Genomic DNA, 17,801 nt, shown 5'->3' on the forward strand with positions numbered 1-17,801 from the left:
CAGCCCGCTCGCGTGCCGCTTGGATTGCGTGCTGGTTTCTCGTCAGCACATGGCCAACTGACGACGTCTTCGCCGTGGATTCAACAGGTAATATCTTATTTAGAAAATTTCAAATTAATAAATATTTCACTATCAATTATAGACAATTGACTATTATGATGAATCATAACTCAAAAGTTATCGATTGTTACTCGTGATGAGGAATAAAACTGAGTTTCACTGTCGAGTAAATAATAACGGTAGTTTAGAAAATAACATGAAGTGATTACTCGTTGAAAATAAAAATATAATTGTATTGACATTGCGTTAGGTTAGATAATAATTAATTTTTGAGTAGTTTTTACTTTTTAGATGAACTTACAGTGTTAATAATATATAGAATTTATGCTTACACACGTGGAATAAATGTTATTTCGACGAACATTAAAATCAATAGCAAGTTGCATGCATGTTGCAGATTATTTTTTCATGCCTAAAAATGGTCCATCAGAATTGAACAATTTTGTTTGAACTTTTATTTCACGAAAAACCGCTAAAATGTAATATTACATTTTTTGCGGCATATACTTTACATATTAATATATTTTACTATTTATGAATTTCGGTTAACCAGAAATCTATCTATCTATATGGATATATATTTATATATATATATATATATATATAATAGAATATTTAAAAGGTAAATTAAATAATGTTTTATTAAAACTAACAACATATTGAAAGTAAGCAAACGAAAATTAAGAACTTAACTTTTATTTATCTTATAGTAGCGACATCATACATAGATTAATTTAAAGCATATGATATATCCTGATTATCCATATATAGTATATAATATATATAATTTAATATTTCTAAATAAAATGTTAAAGTGTCATTTGGAATATTAGGGATCATAATAATCATACTTCATGGTTTAGTTTTGATTTTGCACATCACTGCGCATTACTTTTCTTTCAAATAACTAGTCAAGCTTTTTTTTATCATGGAAACCCCGAATATTTAATAAAACGATTACAAACAAGTACGATACCCAAATATTGATTTATATTTTATATTGATATGTTTAATACTTTTTACTACCCATAGATTCGCATCGAAGAAGCACTTTTAGACTTTAGTTTAATAATTCCTTAATACATGTAATCTCCCCGATCCCACCGAAACCCACTGTACTGGTCTAAGGAATTTATTTTTTGTGATTGGGCCCACGATATCTCATAAACCAGCTGAATAAAAGTAGCTGATTTCTTCTTGTAGCATGTCTTTAGGACATAAATCGTTCCCGAAAGGTATTAAATTGGGCCAAACATTTTAAAACTTTACCCCTTCCCTTTAAAAATTGAGAAAAACACCTAAAACATTTACATATGTTTTAACTAATTTTGACACGCTATATATTATATATATAGTTTTACTTTCAATGATTTCGTGTTCAAAATTTTAAATAGAATTTCAATTTGGCCACAGTATACTTATGTCAAAAGCACTTAAAAAATTAACAGTTATAATATATTGATTATTCCTGGCTTATTTTTGTCAATCGTACTCATCTACCAACTGGTGCAAAAAGGAATTTGAAAACATATTTGGGTTTGTCATTGGTACATTTTATTTAAAATCGGTTTTTTAAAATTTTTTAATTTCAAATTTTAACACTCCAAATGAGATTTTAAAATTGAAAAAAGTAAGAAAACCCGACATCTAGTAAACTTTGTGACAAATTCAAATCTATTTTCAAATTATTTATAGCATCGGTAGATAGATCGGTTCAATGAACAAAATATATGTTTAAATTTCTATATTGTGACTTGCGCGTGAGATACACAGTGATGGGAATAAGGAGTAACGAAATGTAAATGTGTATTAAGGGGGAATACACATTTACAAATGTCTGTCTAATCAAAGATTACAATATGTGTATCTAAATATATTTGCTGGTATGTTGTATTTCTCTATTAATGATCAAATAATAGTAAGTTCAAGTTTAAGTGTCAAATGGTATAATTTTAATTTATACTATTATCGGTATATTATGGAAATTATACTGAAAATTGCGCGTTTTAAAAATTATTTTTAAAAAAATAGTATCTTTAATAAGTTAGGTTATGAATATTGTTGTAATGTTTCAAATCTATTCGTATTTTACGGTTTTTGCAAATACCTCACGTAGGTACCTAGTAGTATCTTTATAGTTAGTATGGACCACGGTTGTATTTATTTAAGCTTAATACACGCAGTTATAGGGGCCATTCTAAAATGTATCGCACATGACCAATGAGGTTCCGCTGTAGCTCTGTGGCTAAGCGTGTGGAAATAAACGAATGGAAATATTATAATATGTAAACCAAAATGCATAATTTTTGAGTCATTGAAATCGTGCGATAGCCGTAACCGATAAAGAACGTTTGGCAATCTTATCGAAAAATTGCCAATAGACCCTTAGAAAATGGCGATTTTCTACTATTGACTGCTTAAAAGGAAAATATGATCAGTTTATATCTTGTATTTGTACTTCACCCCTTTTCGTGTGTAGGTGCAGCTTGTTTATCCGGTCGCCTTTATGTTCAGATAATGCAATTTTCGCACACAGCGATTTTTCGGACCTTATCGCAGGTACTAAAAAAAGGCATTATTCAGACACGATTGGAAGTCGAAAGCAAATAATGTTTTCCAAGAAACGCGAATAAAAGATATTGAACATATTACTCAAACACTTTTTGAAAGCTACAATATGTTATACAAAAAGAAATGCAAGTCGGAGCATAAGTAGGAACATTTATGAAACTCCTATTTCGTCACTAGGAAAAAAACCATATTTTTAATGGTTTTGTTTAATTGCATAGGCTTACAGCCAAATTATACTCATAATTAACACGAAGACATTATTTTAAAGGACGCATTTTATAGAACGTTTAATTGTTTTTAAATAACATTTAATTCAAGCGAATAATTTGGACTTTGAAAATCGTATTGTCATTAAACGGATAATGTGCAGTAATTTTCAATTTTGGGTGTTTTCCTCAATAATTATGAACGGAAAAGGGTGAACTTTTTTAATTATTTGCTCAATAAAGTACCTTGCAGGTACGATTTCTGATGTACAGATTTACCACACGATGAGATCTAATCGTGTTAGGGTGTATTACAGGACGAGATACAAAACAAAAGTACCTAATAAAACCTATCGTTGCAAATAATACCTCGCCATGTCCACATCGAAGCTTAAAATGACTATAGCAAACCTTCCGTAAATCCCAATGGAAAACAAATTATATGCCATTATAGTTTTAATATTGTCTTGATATCCGTAGACACATTAGTATTCGAGTTCAACTCGCATAACTGCAATGGTACGTGGGTGAATTGGAAAACATGTTTTACTAAACAGAATTTAGGGTCACCGGGATTAGGCACTATGTTGTATACACTTTATTCATACGGAGCGGCGTTGTCCGTTCGTCCGTGACTGTTTTTTTATCTCGCACGTCTTGTGTGATATTAGATAAATCGAAACAACGACCTTTGTTGCCAACTCCGTGTGCGTGTTTCTGTAATGTTACAACTACCGCCTTTCTTTTAACCTACATTATAAACGGCATAAAAGTTGTTTCGAAAACCTCACAACTTTTTATCAAAATTCAATTACCCGACACATTTTCGTCTCCTATAAAAGTAAAATAGTTATTATTTATACGATACGTCGCCCGACGTTGCATCGTCTTCTATTCCTCCCAAGTTGCACCTAATACTTTTTATCGGTTTCGTCTATTACTTGTGCTTAGATGCTTGGAACTATAAAACCAGCTATTTCAGGTTTGAGTTAATTAAAAAATATGGCTTTGGACAAAGTTCTTGTTCAACGTAAACTGCGATTGCGATTATTCTGCAAGCAATCGCCAAGTATAAACTTTAAAGTGTAAAAAGCCTTAAAAAAATACACTTTTCGAAAAATTACTCGTGAAAAAGTTAAACGTAAATACACCACCATAAGCTACGAGCCGTTTTTCCACCTCTCGGCTGCTGTTTGCTTATCACCGGTTTCGGTCACGACGTCCTTTTTTATTTCGTCGTACTCAAACCCCTAAAAAAAAAAAAAAAATTATAAATAATAACTTAAGTACACGTTCCGAGTGTAAATGTTGGTCATTTGTGTGGCATATCACGTCCGTATTAAAATATGTTGCCCGCAGAACTACTGGTCTTAATATTGATGTGGGAAGAGTGAAAAAATAAATGTAGTTTACTAAGCTAGGGTATTTAATGTCGAGGTTTAGAGCTACTGGATGATAAAAAAAGCTCACGGATAGCGAAGGAAGTTAAATGTTAATTTGAAGAACAAAATATATAAATATTGTGTGCAAATTTCAAAAAAACTTACTACGTGGTGAAATGTTACCAATATATTTATTAGCATGTAAACTACTATAAAATAGGGAACGGTTAGGATAAAGAGTACACGCTGCATACCTCTTAAAAATGTGCATAAAAATTAACACATTTATAACCTCTAGAAAACCTCTGGAAGGTCTGTAAACCGCACCATAATCATTTTGGCACTGAAATAATATTTTTTTATCACTTGAATGTGGTATTAAAATAAATAACTAAACCTAGGCAAAACCTATAATTTATTATGAAATTGATTAAATGCTTGGTATTTAATTTAATTTTAGTGGCCAGATTTAAAAAAAACAAAAATGAACCTCTTAATAGTTAATTTAACTACGTGTGATAACGATGTATGCCAAAAGTGATAATTGATTTTTGACTATCCCTGTGAAAAATGTTTTTATTAGACATGTCCTACACTCGGTATAAATTAGCAAGTGAATTGAATAACATTGAATATCAGCCGTGTGAAGAAATACAAATGTGCTAAAACTAAGTGGCGTTTATATTTTCAGACCCGCCGATCATACGGACACCGGAAGTAGAAGTCAAATGTTATTTGTATTTTGTACGTACATGGGCGATGCGGTCCATAATAAATAGCACCTTTAAGCTGGTAGCCGTACGTTTTCCGTGTAAATCATTCCCATAACTTTTGACCTTTGTAACGTTCCGTTTTGCCAAACGTCGTCTCGCTCGACCCTTTGCCTCACCAGGCCATTGTTCCCGTCGATACCGCTTTCATGTTTGCATGTGCTTTGGATTTCTGTTTACTTCACACGTAGCGCGTACGTTATTAAACAGATTCTCGGAACACTTACATTGGGAAGTAAAAGGGTGGAAAAAGGCCCCATTATTCGCATGCATTATGGCGATTCCTTCGATTCCGTTTTTGAGCGACTTAGCCGACGATCGTGACAAACGGCAAAGGCTCGCTTCCGGGATCCGTTGTTACGGTCGGTGGCCGGATAACTGTAACAATATAATATGGTCGTGGACAATGCACGGACGGGGAAGGGGCTGGAAAATTGTAACAACTTTGGTCATGATTATGTTCGGAAATTCAGGGTGAAACTCGAAAAGCGGCACAAATAACAGCCCACAATGGGGGGGGGGGAGGGTCGTTGAACGTGTGTGGGACAGATAGAGGAGAAGAAAAAAAAACCTGGAGGATCATTGTGTGTTGGAACGCGCACCGAGACCGTTTTGTTTTTGCAATCGTCTCTTCTGTGTACCTTGTCGACGATATGCTCATAATTTGAATTCGACTATGGTGTTTTTATTGCACGCGCCGACCGCCTGTTGTTGTAAGGGTTGTTTATATGGGATATTATATGTTTTCTTACAACACCTATGTACTTAGTATATACGACCACGGACTAATAATCGAGCATTCCGCAATATGTTGGCTGGCTATTATTTTGAATTATAATTTTGTTGAAAAAAAAAAATTTTGCAAACGCGAATGACGTTTAATCCAATGCAATAATCGCATTAGTTCTCGAGAACCGCCGAACCAATATATTTTATACAAGTTCAACGCACTCGCGAACTGTATAGTAAGTTTGATAGGATTTGTTGGGAATAATGGAATTAAAAACTTCTTCGGTAATAATAATTGCCAAGTTACTGGGTCCATGTTACTATTCTTGTAAGGGTTTCTCCAGTCGGTAAACTTCTAAGACACATCATGTACGACTACTTACCTTACACTTCTACACACATTACATTTTACTGTATTGTCTACTCGACGTTCAAAACGCCGCGGATACAATATATTTACTTGGATTTAGTTTTATTATGCACGCACATTTACTCGTCCAAAATAAATTAAAAACACAAGAACAATGTGTAATCATTTTTTTACATTTTCTAAAATAGTGAACTGTAGAGTTCTTGTTTCTACATCGTTATAGTGGCGTTTTGAAAATGGGAACATTGTGAATTATTTAACCATTTAAATGAAATCTACGAATCACTGTTAACCACAATAATGTGCACATTAACTTATTGATAGATATTAGGACAAATTATAGAGTTGAACTAAATTGTTCGTGTATATAAAATGTAAAATTAAAACATATAGTTTAGTCAATGTACATTCAATCATTGGAATCAGGTTTTTAACTATTCGATTTACTTTTATAATATTATATGTATAATGTATATATATTTGCATAAAAAAAATAAAAAAATAAAACAAGTCAACTCTATGGAATTTTCTTACCTATAGAGTATAGTTATTGAATTCGGGTTTTATTTTATTTTCAATGAAATATTAAAATAAGAGTGCATATATTTATTTATTTCCACATGTATGAGCAAAAACCGACATTATTTTAGTCCCAGAGTTTATATTTGGAGCTTAAAGCGAGCACCACGGCAAATAGCATTTCGATACAACGTCAAATGTTCTGACGTAAAAAAACTGTAGGTTCTGAGAAAATGTTGAGTCATAACCGCAAAGAACAGGTGCTTTTTATTAGACACTGTATCCAATACGTTTAATGGAACATTGACGTTTAGAGCATATAACGAGAAACAGACGGAATGATATTTGTATCACTTTTTGGATATTGAGTTGAGGCAGGGAGATGATAGAGCAATACGCATATTTTGGTTGCCGCCAAACGGTTTTTCGTAGTTTTTTTAATAGAATAATATTGCAAATAAAAACCAAACGAAAAGTATTCAGTATTACTTTTGATCTAGTGTACACGATCACTTATCTAAATTTAGGTATATATTAACTACATATTTAGATGTGGGGAAATCGTGTTGAGGGAGGTTTGTAACAAGGGTGGCCGACCCCAAGCGGTTGATGGATGAAAGCGAAGGAGAAGAAGAAGACATATTAAGATAGCGAAAGAATAATAGCGGTGGTAACTGCATTAGATTAAATAATATTTAACTTATAAATATCATAAAATTGAAGCGTTGAAAAATTGTTCATTTTTTTTTTTAGGTATAAAAACTTCTTTTTAGAACACTGTGTGTCTCCTGACAAATTAAAATAATTTACATATCCGGTTATTGCACCGATGCCTTCAAATTTTAGTATAACGCGTTTTTCATTTAAATTATATTTTTAACATATTATAATAACTTTTGATTAGACATCAATTTTTTTATGAACACTATTATAAAATATTGATTTACTAATTTCAATTAGCTATTATAATATTTTAACAACATTCCGTAAACAGTATTTTTAGCATATTAAACTATTTGCTAAAAAGTTATGATAAAACATTTTTTAAATATTCTAGTAACATTGTGATATTATGACATTATACATTTCTGATAACACTGTGCAAACACATTTTTTCTACCTGACTGGGTGATTTATAAATCATTATAAGTGATTTGTAATAAACACAATATCAGATTAAATAAGCAATAATAAGATCTAGTCAAGTAAATAAGGTCGATGGATACTTACAAAATATCCATTACACTTTAATGTTACAGTCATTGTTTTTAGAAAATCATTGTGTTAGCCAAAAAAGGTCCAAATAGAATCGTTATTACAGTAAATTAATAAAAAAATTTAATAATATATTACTAAATAATATAAAACTGTTTTTTGATAAGTAGTTTTTTAATGGTAACTTTTAGGAGTTAAATATCTACCTACATAATTTAATTACTACCTAATAAAAACAGGATGATGTATTCAAAGTTATTTTTGATCAATAACCAGTTTTAAGTAAACACTTTTTGAGTTGTCAGCATTTAAATAGGTTAGGCGAAGAAAGTTGTGTGGGTGAGTATTTCATGGGAGTATAATTATTAATAACATTAATAGCCAATATTTCTAAACGTTTAAAACTTAAAAAATATTTTATCAAAACTGTTTAACAACCAGTTATTATTTTCATTACATCATTCTCAATGTAATAGACAAATCATATATGACATGTTCTGTCATTTGATTTGTTTATGTTCCCCTTAAAACTAAATTAAATTGTGGTAATCGAAAAATAAAAATACGTACATGTTTGACGTCAGTTAACATAAGTTAATAACAATTTTATTATTTAATGAATAAGTTCAATGATTTTATTTGAGTCATTTGCTTTGATTTGATATATTTTTACGTTGGTCCACAGTCAATAAGAGATTCTCAAAATGTGCCACTACATGGGCTAATGCGATTACAGGGTGCTAATACAGTTGATATATAATATTATAGTGATGCAGGAAACGAGGAACAAATTCAAATCATGCAACTGAAAAACAAAGGGGCGCTCTTTCGGATAGATAATAACATCGTGTAATAAATCTTTACACTGCCTACATTGTCCGTATTTAATTCAATTATTCGGCCCAAACGGCAAATGCTGGTCGATATAGTAACTGTGGTGGCTGAAGTGAAAGGGCTTAATACAGGAATGATTATCTGCGTACAGGAGAATTATTTTAAAAATTCTACAACGATTATTTTGTTAGGATTTGCTCTTGTTCCGTCTACTTTCCAATACAATCGACCAAAATATGCTGAGTGATTCTAATGCAAATATAATCTTTCTCGATTTTGTTTAACATATCATGTAACCATAGAGGCATGATTGTATTGCAAGTGAATGTCGTTTGACCAAACTAATAAAAATCCTTTAAACTCTAATTTAAAAGAAAAACCGCAATTTATTTCACTTGAAATAAAAAGTAATTACTCAAAATATAAAACATACTTTATATGACAACAGTCATACATATTTATATGTGACTACTGTCATAGTTAATCTGAGAAATTAATTTATATAAACCTACCTATGTATAAATTAATATAGCGGCTAAGTTTTAAGCAAATGCATAAAAGAACAAAGTTCTGTTTTTTTTTATCATTAAGCAGTTTATTATTATTAAACGTATAATTTGAAATAAAAATACGCGGGAAGAAATGTTTTGCTTAAAAAGTGCTTTTAAACTATGAATAATTGAGAGAAAAAAAATAATTATATTCTATAAAAAATACAAACAATAAGCTAATGGGATTTGGTTTGAACGCACCTCGACAGCCTTCCCAGCAATAATTTTTTATTTTACACTCTTCAACTGAATATCAGGTATAACACTATAGCCAACCCCATTTACATAAATAATACCGAGTATAATGGAAAAGTTAGTCTTAAGGCTTAAAGGTTATATTTTATCGATAGTTAAATCCAGAACTTTTAAGTACATTTTATTTTAAATGAAATTTTTTCAATGCGTGTTGCGTAGTCAAAACCAAATACAATTATACAATAACTTATAAAAACAAATTAAACTACAATAAAAAAATAAAAAATATTAAATATAAAGGAATAAACATTAGTTAGTATATTATAATAGTAATATTTATTTAATATAATAATAAATATAAGTTTAAACATTTTAAACTTTGTCTAATTTGTCAACTGAATTCTTATAGAATTTCTAAATGAAAAATATCTGCTGAGGGAGGTTTTTCTTATCGTAATTATTAAGCGTTATAGTAGCCTATGCTAATTATATAGTTGACTAACTTTTGGAACTCTAATGATATTGGTTCATCACTATTTTAAACGGCAGCGCTCTTGTGCCAACGGGTGACATAGCTACGGCCTTCGTACTTTATAGGTTAAATCTCTATGCAATGTTATGAACTGCACATAATTTTATTCTTGATAAAACAAAATTAAATAATTGATATGAAAATCTAATTTCTTGGGAACTTTAATAGCCTTTGTTAAGTGAAACATTCATAAGCTGTCAGTTTATTTGTATATCAGCTGACAATTTACTTTTATTTGTATTCAATTACTTAAATAAATAAATTAATTAATAAAATAGTCAAACATGGTATAATCAATCTAGTTTTACAAAGTAAGAAAGCATAATTTCTCAATCACAGTTTTTTTACTACTCAATTCACGCTTTTAAATTTATTATTTTAATAATTGTATACATAGTAAGTATTTCAAGTTTTATTAACTAATTTGAACATTTTTCTCCTAGGACACTATAAAAAGGATACTATTAAGTACGATCTGCGTATAATATAAATCTACATGGTAGATAGGCAGTAAAAAATAAAAAAATGTCGATAGTTATACTATGGTCTATGACAGTATTAAATCAGCTTGTACGCACGGTACACCGCAAGACTTAAAGTATATCGCAGATCAAGACCAACTAATAAAATTGTTTTCTTTAATCCAGACTTTTTTTTTAAATCTAACCGTTATGTGAGAAGCCGGTGATCTTATAAGCCACGCTTGTGTTGAATTATTACTGAAGTTAAAACTTAAATAATTTAATGCTAAACGAACGTGATATTTCTTTTTATTGTCTTTGTCTGTGACTATATTTTTATACGTGCACTTTTTGCTGGTATCAAGTTAACATTGTCACTGTGCTCCCATAAAACGTTATGCTATAGTGGATACATTCTAAATTACAGTACTTTAGCAGACATAATGTTCGAAACGATATTTACAAATTGTCAATTGCAATACAACTATTTTTATATGTTTGATAAACTACAGTAGGCCTAACTGTAGATAAATAGTAGTAAATGCTTCATAAAATTAAACGAGTATAAAATATCAATTCGCAAATTTCAGTATAAATACAATCTTCTAAATTGTATTTTGTATAGACTATACGAACGACTAACTAGAAGATGTTAGAAAAATGTTGTTTTACTTACTTAAGTTTATTTGTATGCATACAGCTGATTTTAATATCATATAAGAACTTATTATAATATAATTTAACGTTAACGTTTTTCTAAATATGGGTCACTGCGTTCGAATACATTAAAAGATAAAACTAAATCGAAAAAATAACATCTCATAATTATTGTAGTTAGGCATTTTACAGCTCAAATGCTATTGGTGTTGTAACTTGACGTTTATAATACCTACTCTTTTAACATTAGTATTTAGAGATATTTAAAAAATAATAACAAAATAGCGCACGTAATAAAATTGTCTTAAAATAGCTAAAAAAAATAGATCAGTTACATTACGAAAAAACGTCGTCATCAAGAAATTAATTCATTGAAAAATACTTGGAATGAAGTTCTAAAAATGTTTTGACAAAACAACACGAACCTCCGGGATATAAAAAAAAATTAGCACTTGCTAATTATTTAAGGGCGAATGACAGTGTGGAGAAGGCAAAAGTGACACTGTCCCCATTCAACACTAGTTTAGGCAGAGTTGTTTTCTTGTAGGTAAACCGTCTAGTGAATGTCTAGGGCTGTCATCCCGCTTCGTCGTCGGACTGACGACCCTTCCCTAACTCGCCAAGAAACCATCTCATGATAGTAGTGTTGGGCCTTCAAGGCTTATTAACTTGCATGATGATAACGTATCTTGTAAGTTGTAAATATTTAACTACACAATCAAGTACCTACTTCTTGAAAGTACTTCTTAGCTGTTAAGTTATACTACTAATTCACGTGGTATTTCCCAAAAGTAGTGTAAGACATTTGTACATCATTTAATTAAACACTACATGTGTAGTGTTCTCAATCTTCACTGTTATATTCGACACATATTTTGACACATGTTTGATTCCTGTTAAAAATTAATAAAACGTCCCATTTCACAATGAATGACAGGACTTTATTGGATTTAAGTGGGTTGTTTTTTTCATAAAACAGACAGACATTAATATATTTTTGTTTAAAAAATAAATGTATACCTTTCCAAATAATTGGCATAGTGTTAAAAATGTGTCAATCTACGTTATAAACATAAAAACCCAAAATTAAATACCCTATAAATATCTCCACCAAAGGATCACATAATTATTTCATTTATTTTTAAATGTATGTTTTCGGAACTACGTTTTAGGCAACTAATGATACAAATTGTAATGTTTAATTATTATTTTTATATAATAATGTGACTTAAATAATAGAAATAAAAGACAAGACGGTTATGTAATTTCCCAGCATGCGTGCAGTATCAAAGGACGGTTGCCGATCAGTCTATTGTTTTAACTGCAGTATAACATTATATTTCTAAAATAAATTTTAAAATAAAATAATGAAGAATTGTATAAAATTAGTTTATGACGTTTTTAATTTGCTGAAAAAGTGCTTTTTAGATCTTTAATAGCCAAAAAGTTTCAGACAAAAGAAATACTTCTATATATCTAGCAAATAATATTTTATAAAAAAAATTGTTTTATTTTAATAATTCTATACATATATTGGTTTTTAAATATAATTTTATATATTTATTTTAGTTTTCACCATTTCAATAATATTATTTATATTATCGTGTTAAGGACGATTAAAAAGGTATTTTACTGCAACGTTTCTGCAAAAATCTATTTGTTTTCTATTAAATTATTAATAATCGTTTTTAAGTTATATTATTCAACTCAAAAGTATTATTTGGAAGGGTGTTTTAGAAGGTAACTCTTAAACGTCAATTAGCAATCCATACATTTAATTTGTGTATTAAAAACAGAGTGATGTAATAAAAATTATGTGTGAACAATAATTAGTTTTAAATAAATAATTGTTGGGTTTTGGTGAAGTGAGGGGTTACTTCTCGTCTAAACTTTTAAACAGAATATTTATTCAAAACTGGTAATTGACCAGCCATTATTTTATTTATATAATTCTACATTCATTAGTTAAATCAAATATGTTGGTTAAAAGTTACTCACTATAACTATACCTAATATTAATTAATATTTTAGCTTGAACAGTAAACTTTTTTAATTATTAAATATAATAAACAATTCATGAAACACTTTTTGCTAAAATAATTACTTCATAGTTTTTCTATGACATAGTCAACGGAACCGCGTTGATGTTCTTGTTTAATATCGAAAAGAGTTTTGAATTACGTTTTTAAAGTTTTCTTTTATTAGTATAATATATATAGCTGTCGTCGAGTATGTGTGTAACGTGTTTTATATTATTATATATTTTTTAAATATCCGCGTGACGGACTTGGGAAATTGAAAAAGTTTTCCTTTGACTCGTAGTGTGCGTTTTTAAAACCATATTTTGACCCGAAAATCTGGAGATCAAGTCTTAATGGAGAGCAGTAAAAAAAAAAACATGTATCGGTAACACGGCACCAGTGGTGGTCGGTGAGACGGAGGGTAATTAATTTTACAGCCTTCTAGATCTGCAGAGTTTTATGTGGTCCCACCATACCTGGTCTAACAGACCCCAATTCACTTGTCATGAGTTTTCCCTAGTGGAGAAAACAATCGCCGAGACATAGGGGGGGGGGAGGGATTGTTTTCGCCCATTTGAGGAGCAAATGCGGAGTAAAGGCACGTCACAGATTTGATCTAGAAAAAATTTAAACGGTTCTCACTCACTCGTTCCCTTGTGAATCGACAGAAAAAAACATCTATTCACTACTACACGTTTTTTATGTACACGAGCAGCAAAAAAATGTATCTCTCGATTGTCAAATTCCAGCTGCACCATAGTATAGGCGATGACGCTTTTGTGATTGGGAAATATCAATATGTACATTGCAAACATTTGGTTTGCACAGAGCGAGAGCTATATAGAGTAAGCGACCATCGTTACACATTTGCAAGAATCCAAAACCGGCAATCGATTGAGGATAAAACCCAGACATAAACGGGACACGTTAATGATATACATATTATTACATTTACATAATATAATAATATGCCAGCAAACACGATTAAGTATCGCGTACCGGCACACTATTCAGTTTTATCGGTACTCTTAAGCCACGTCCCCAATTTAGCCGTTCGTCTGATCGACATACTTCCCAGAAGTTCGATATCAACGTCAACACGATTATTATTATCATAACGACTAGGTACAATATACAATATGATCAACGATGTACTTGTACAGTACTTGAATTGATTGAATCGAAACCGATTATAGACCATTGTCGTTCGGATAAGATTTTTAAAACGAAATTTCCAGCGAAAATCAATATTTGTGCGTTACATTGTAAAGGAAACTCAGTTTTGTGGAGTGCACGCAAATAGTCACCGAGAATTCGGGCTGTGTTGAATTCATTAATTCGGTGATTTTCATTTAAGCCGCAAAACTTTCAGTCGAATATTTATGGTCTCGCACATTTCAAACAAGAGAAAGTATTAATTTTATCCCGTAAATTTATTTTACAAATGAATTGAAGTAAAACAAAATATGACAAGGAAGATAAAAGCGAAATAGGAAGAGCATATTCTCTGTCATGTGCCTTATATCTGTGTTAATTTATCCAGAAAAATAAATTAGCAAAAAAAAAAATGTTTTCACCTAATATTTAAACTAACTATTAAATTTAGATATAATTGTATTACTATCGGAGACCCAGGAGAGCTTTTACCCCCCCCCACCCCTTTCCCCTAATATATAGTTTTAAATTAATAAAAGCAATTGGTTATTGCTAAAACTGATTATTTTTTGTAAGCAAATTAATTACTTTTTTGGTAGTTGTCACATGATGATATTATAAAACTTTTATAACAAATGCAACGATCCATCAATAAAATAAATGCATTTTTTACATTTTTGTTTTATAATATTATTTATTTATAGTTTTACCGTATTATACTCGGTAGCTAAATTCAAAAAAATATTTTTGAATTAAATGTTGTTAAATGGTTTTTCGTTACCTATACTACGTTATACCGCAGACCACAACCACTGTACCGATAGGATATCATATAATATGAACTTATTAGATGACATTTGACAACCACCATCTCAAACGTATGAAAAAATATTTTTTAATACTTCTATTTCATTGAAATATTTCAAATTTAAAACCCTAATTATAATTATAGACTCTAATGAATTAATAAATGAAATGTCAGAACCAGTACCTCCACCTAGTAACGAACAGTCTGATATTTACTTGAATTTATATTTTTGCAAACATTTGTTTTAAAATTGCTGGGAAAAAATGAGATAATTAATTTAAAAGAGGAGTGTTTCTGCGCTATTTTTTGCTATGTAATTGTTTCCAAGAGATTATTCAACTACAAATTACATTTAAACGTTTAAAAGGTAACTTTTGCTGATGTGAAATGTCTACTCCAATTAAAAGTTGAAACTACCTGACAATTTTACACTGTTTATTTAGGAATTAGACATACATCATTACCTTTTTTTGTGAAATTGTGTTTACTTCTAGATAATTTTCATATAATATTCTCCAAGTTCTAAAAAAAATATACAGTTTATAATATATTTTTCGCACTTTTTTTCTGATAATATTCAAATATGTACAAATGAAAAGTTTTTAAATCGAACATTAAAATCTTTTATGGCATTTAAAGAGTATCCACGGACATTCTTCAATGCAAAAAAATCTAAACATATATTAAATATTACAATAATGACCAAAACTTTTTAATTTCAAATTCAAATAAATGATTAATAAATAGTTTAAGTATATTAATAGGATATTTTTTTGGCTCTATTTTTTTTTATGATAAACTGTAGTAAAACTGATCTTTAGCATACAAAAGTTAACTTGCTCTATGCTTTGTGACACTCGAGAGAGATGAAACATTTACTTTATAGTGACCTTTTAGTATTTAATTTGTCTGGGTAGTAGAATATTTAATTGTATATGTTAAGAGTCTATTTATATGTAATGACACTATATGGTTAAACCACTAGTTCTTTAGATTACTTCTTTTATGTTTTCATCATTGCAAAATTAATGTTGTAGCAAAAGTATTTTTAAACATGGACGTGTCCCTATAGCATCAATTGATTTTTAGGCCCCGGTCAAACTTTGTGGTAAAAAGTACTGCAAGAGGAAATTGTTTACGAAGTGTGAAAGCGAGACCAATTAAAATTGTTCTACTGCAACTAAACTTTTATTTTATTTTATACTTTTAAAAAGACCACCGTTCAATTAAAAAAATATACACTTTATATTATGTATTCACATTTTAAGTTTTTCAATAAAGAAGTTTAATTAAAAAAATCTCTGTTATTTCTGTACAGTTATTTGTCGAGCTTTTAAAATATGGTTGGTATATTAATCATACAAACCTTACACTTGTAGTCAATACAACACATTTTCTGTCAAAACGTAATAGTAACGGGTGTTAGGTTTTGACAGATTTTTATTATTGTTTTGCTAAAATTGATTGTCGAGAAAATAATTTTGACAATAGATTGGTTCAAAAATGTGAGTGAAATGAACAAATAAATAAATACATGTCCATCATTATGTTTTTACGGATATTTTGATAAAATAAATGGTTATTTTGACAATAACAGTTACTATTAAGTTATTGAACAATTAATATATTACTTATCATATTATTTCTAATGATATTTAGCTATTTTATTTTTATTCGCGTATCTAGAATCGTATCAAGTTTAGTATCTCTGGAATTGAACAAAGGTTTTTCGTCTTACTGGTATTCTGTATTTATTATTTATTTAATTTGATATTATAGTATAGTTTTCTGGCAAATACAAAAGTACATCAACATTATTATTTGTCTGGATTAAATAAACTCAGTTGTTTCCTTGTCTGCAAGCAAGTTTAAATGAATAAGTATTATTTTGTAAATATTACAAAATAAACAAATATCTCGATTTTAATGCATTTTCCTAAAAATCTGTGACCATTGAAAATACAGATTTATCAAAATTATTAAATAAACCGAATAAATGCCTTAGGAAATACTTTATTTATTCAATAATTACCTTGTTTAAATTAAATACAAAAATCTTAAACGTTTGCACTCTAAGGGCTTAAATTATTACCAGATAAGTGTTCGAAGTTGCTATTTTTTTATTTTTTTTACCGCTTATTTTTAAAATTCAAAATGACAGATTATCACTATCAGCTGTGTTTGTACAATAAGAACTACAGTAATATTATAATAAGTCCTTTTGTAGTAAGATTGTTAATAAAAAACTGTAGAAGTTGTATTTTCTTTTTGACAAGCGGCTAAGCTATTCTAGGAAGTGTAGTATTTTTATAAATCGCATTAAGTATGTTTTATAGAAACATACTTTAAAAAAATCCAATAAACAAAAAATGTTTCAATTATTAAAATATAATCTGTTCTTAAATATATTTTTCTTTGTGCTACGCATTACTTTATTCGTATTGAGTTGTACTTATTATTTTTAACAAAATTACAGAGAAATAAGTATATTTTTTCTGAATATATTTGTTTTTTTTTTTGTATGATTTTGACATTTTTTAACGGATAGGAATTAAACTAAGTTTTTTTTCGAACGACTGGAAATGATTTTTTTTTATAAAATACATACAAACACCTAATATACTAGAATATAAGGGTACACGTTTTATACAAGATATATGTTGTTATGTAATAAGTGTATAGTTCGCATCCATTGCTTAGTCAAATATCATTAAAAATATTAAAATCGACATTATGTTTAATAAGTGTGAATTTCATAAGTGCAC

General features: G+C 29.5%; 1 protein-coding gene across 1 annotated transcript in view; it reads left to right on the top strand.

Moving 5' to 3' along the window:
• The window catches only part of LOC126845610 (lachesin-like), a 64,591-nt gene continuing 46,790 nt past the window's right edge, over positions 1 to 17,801 (top strand). The window contains exon 1 of the mRNA XM_050584366.1: positions 1 to 87. The gene's annotated coding sequence lies outside the window, so the exon portion shown is untranslated. The remainder of the gene's footprint in view (positions 88 to 17,801) is intronic.

Source organism: Adelges cooleyi, unplaced genomic scaffold (assembly GCF_023614345.1).
Source record: "Adelges cooleyi isolate 19-005CV unplaced genomic scaffold, UGA_ACOO_1.1 ACOO_flye_CR_arks_rails_tigmint_CR_PRNA_8, whole genome shotgun sequence".
Taxonomy (NCBI): domain Eukaryota; kingdom Metazoa; phylum Arthropoda; class Insecta; order Hemiptera; family Adelgidae; genus Adelges; species Adelges cooleyi.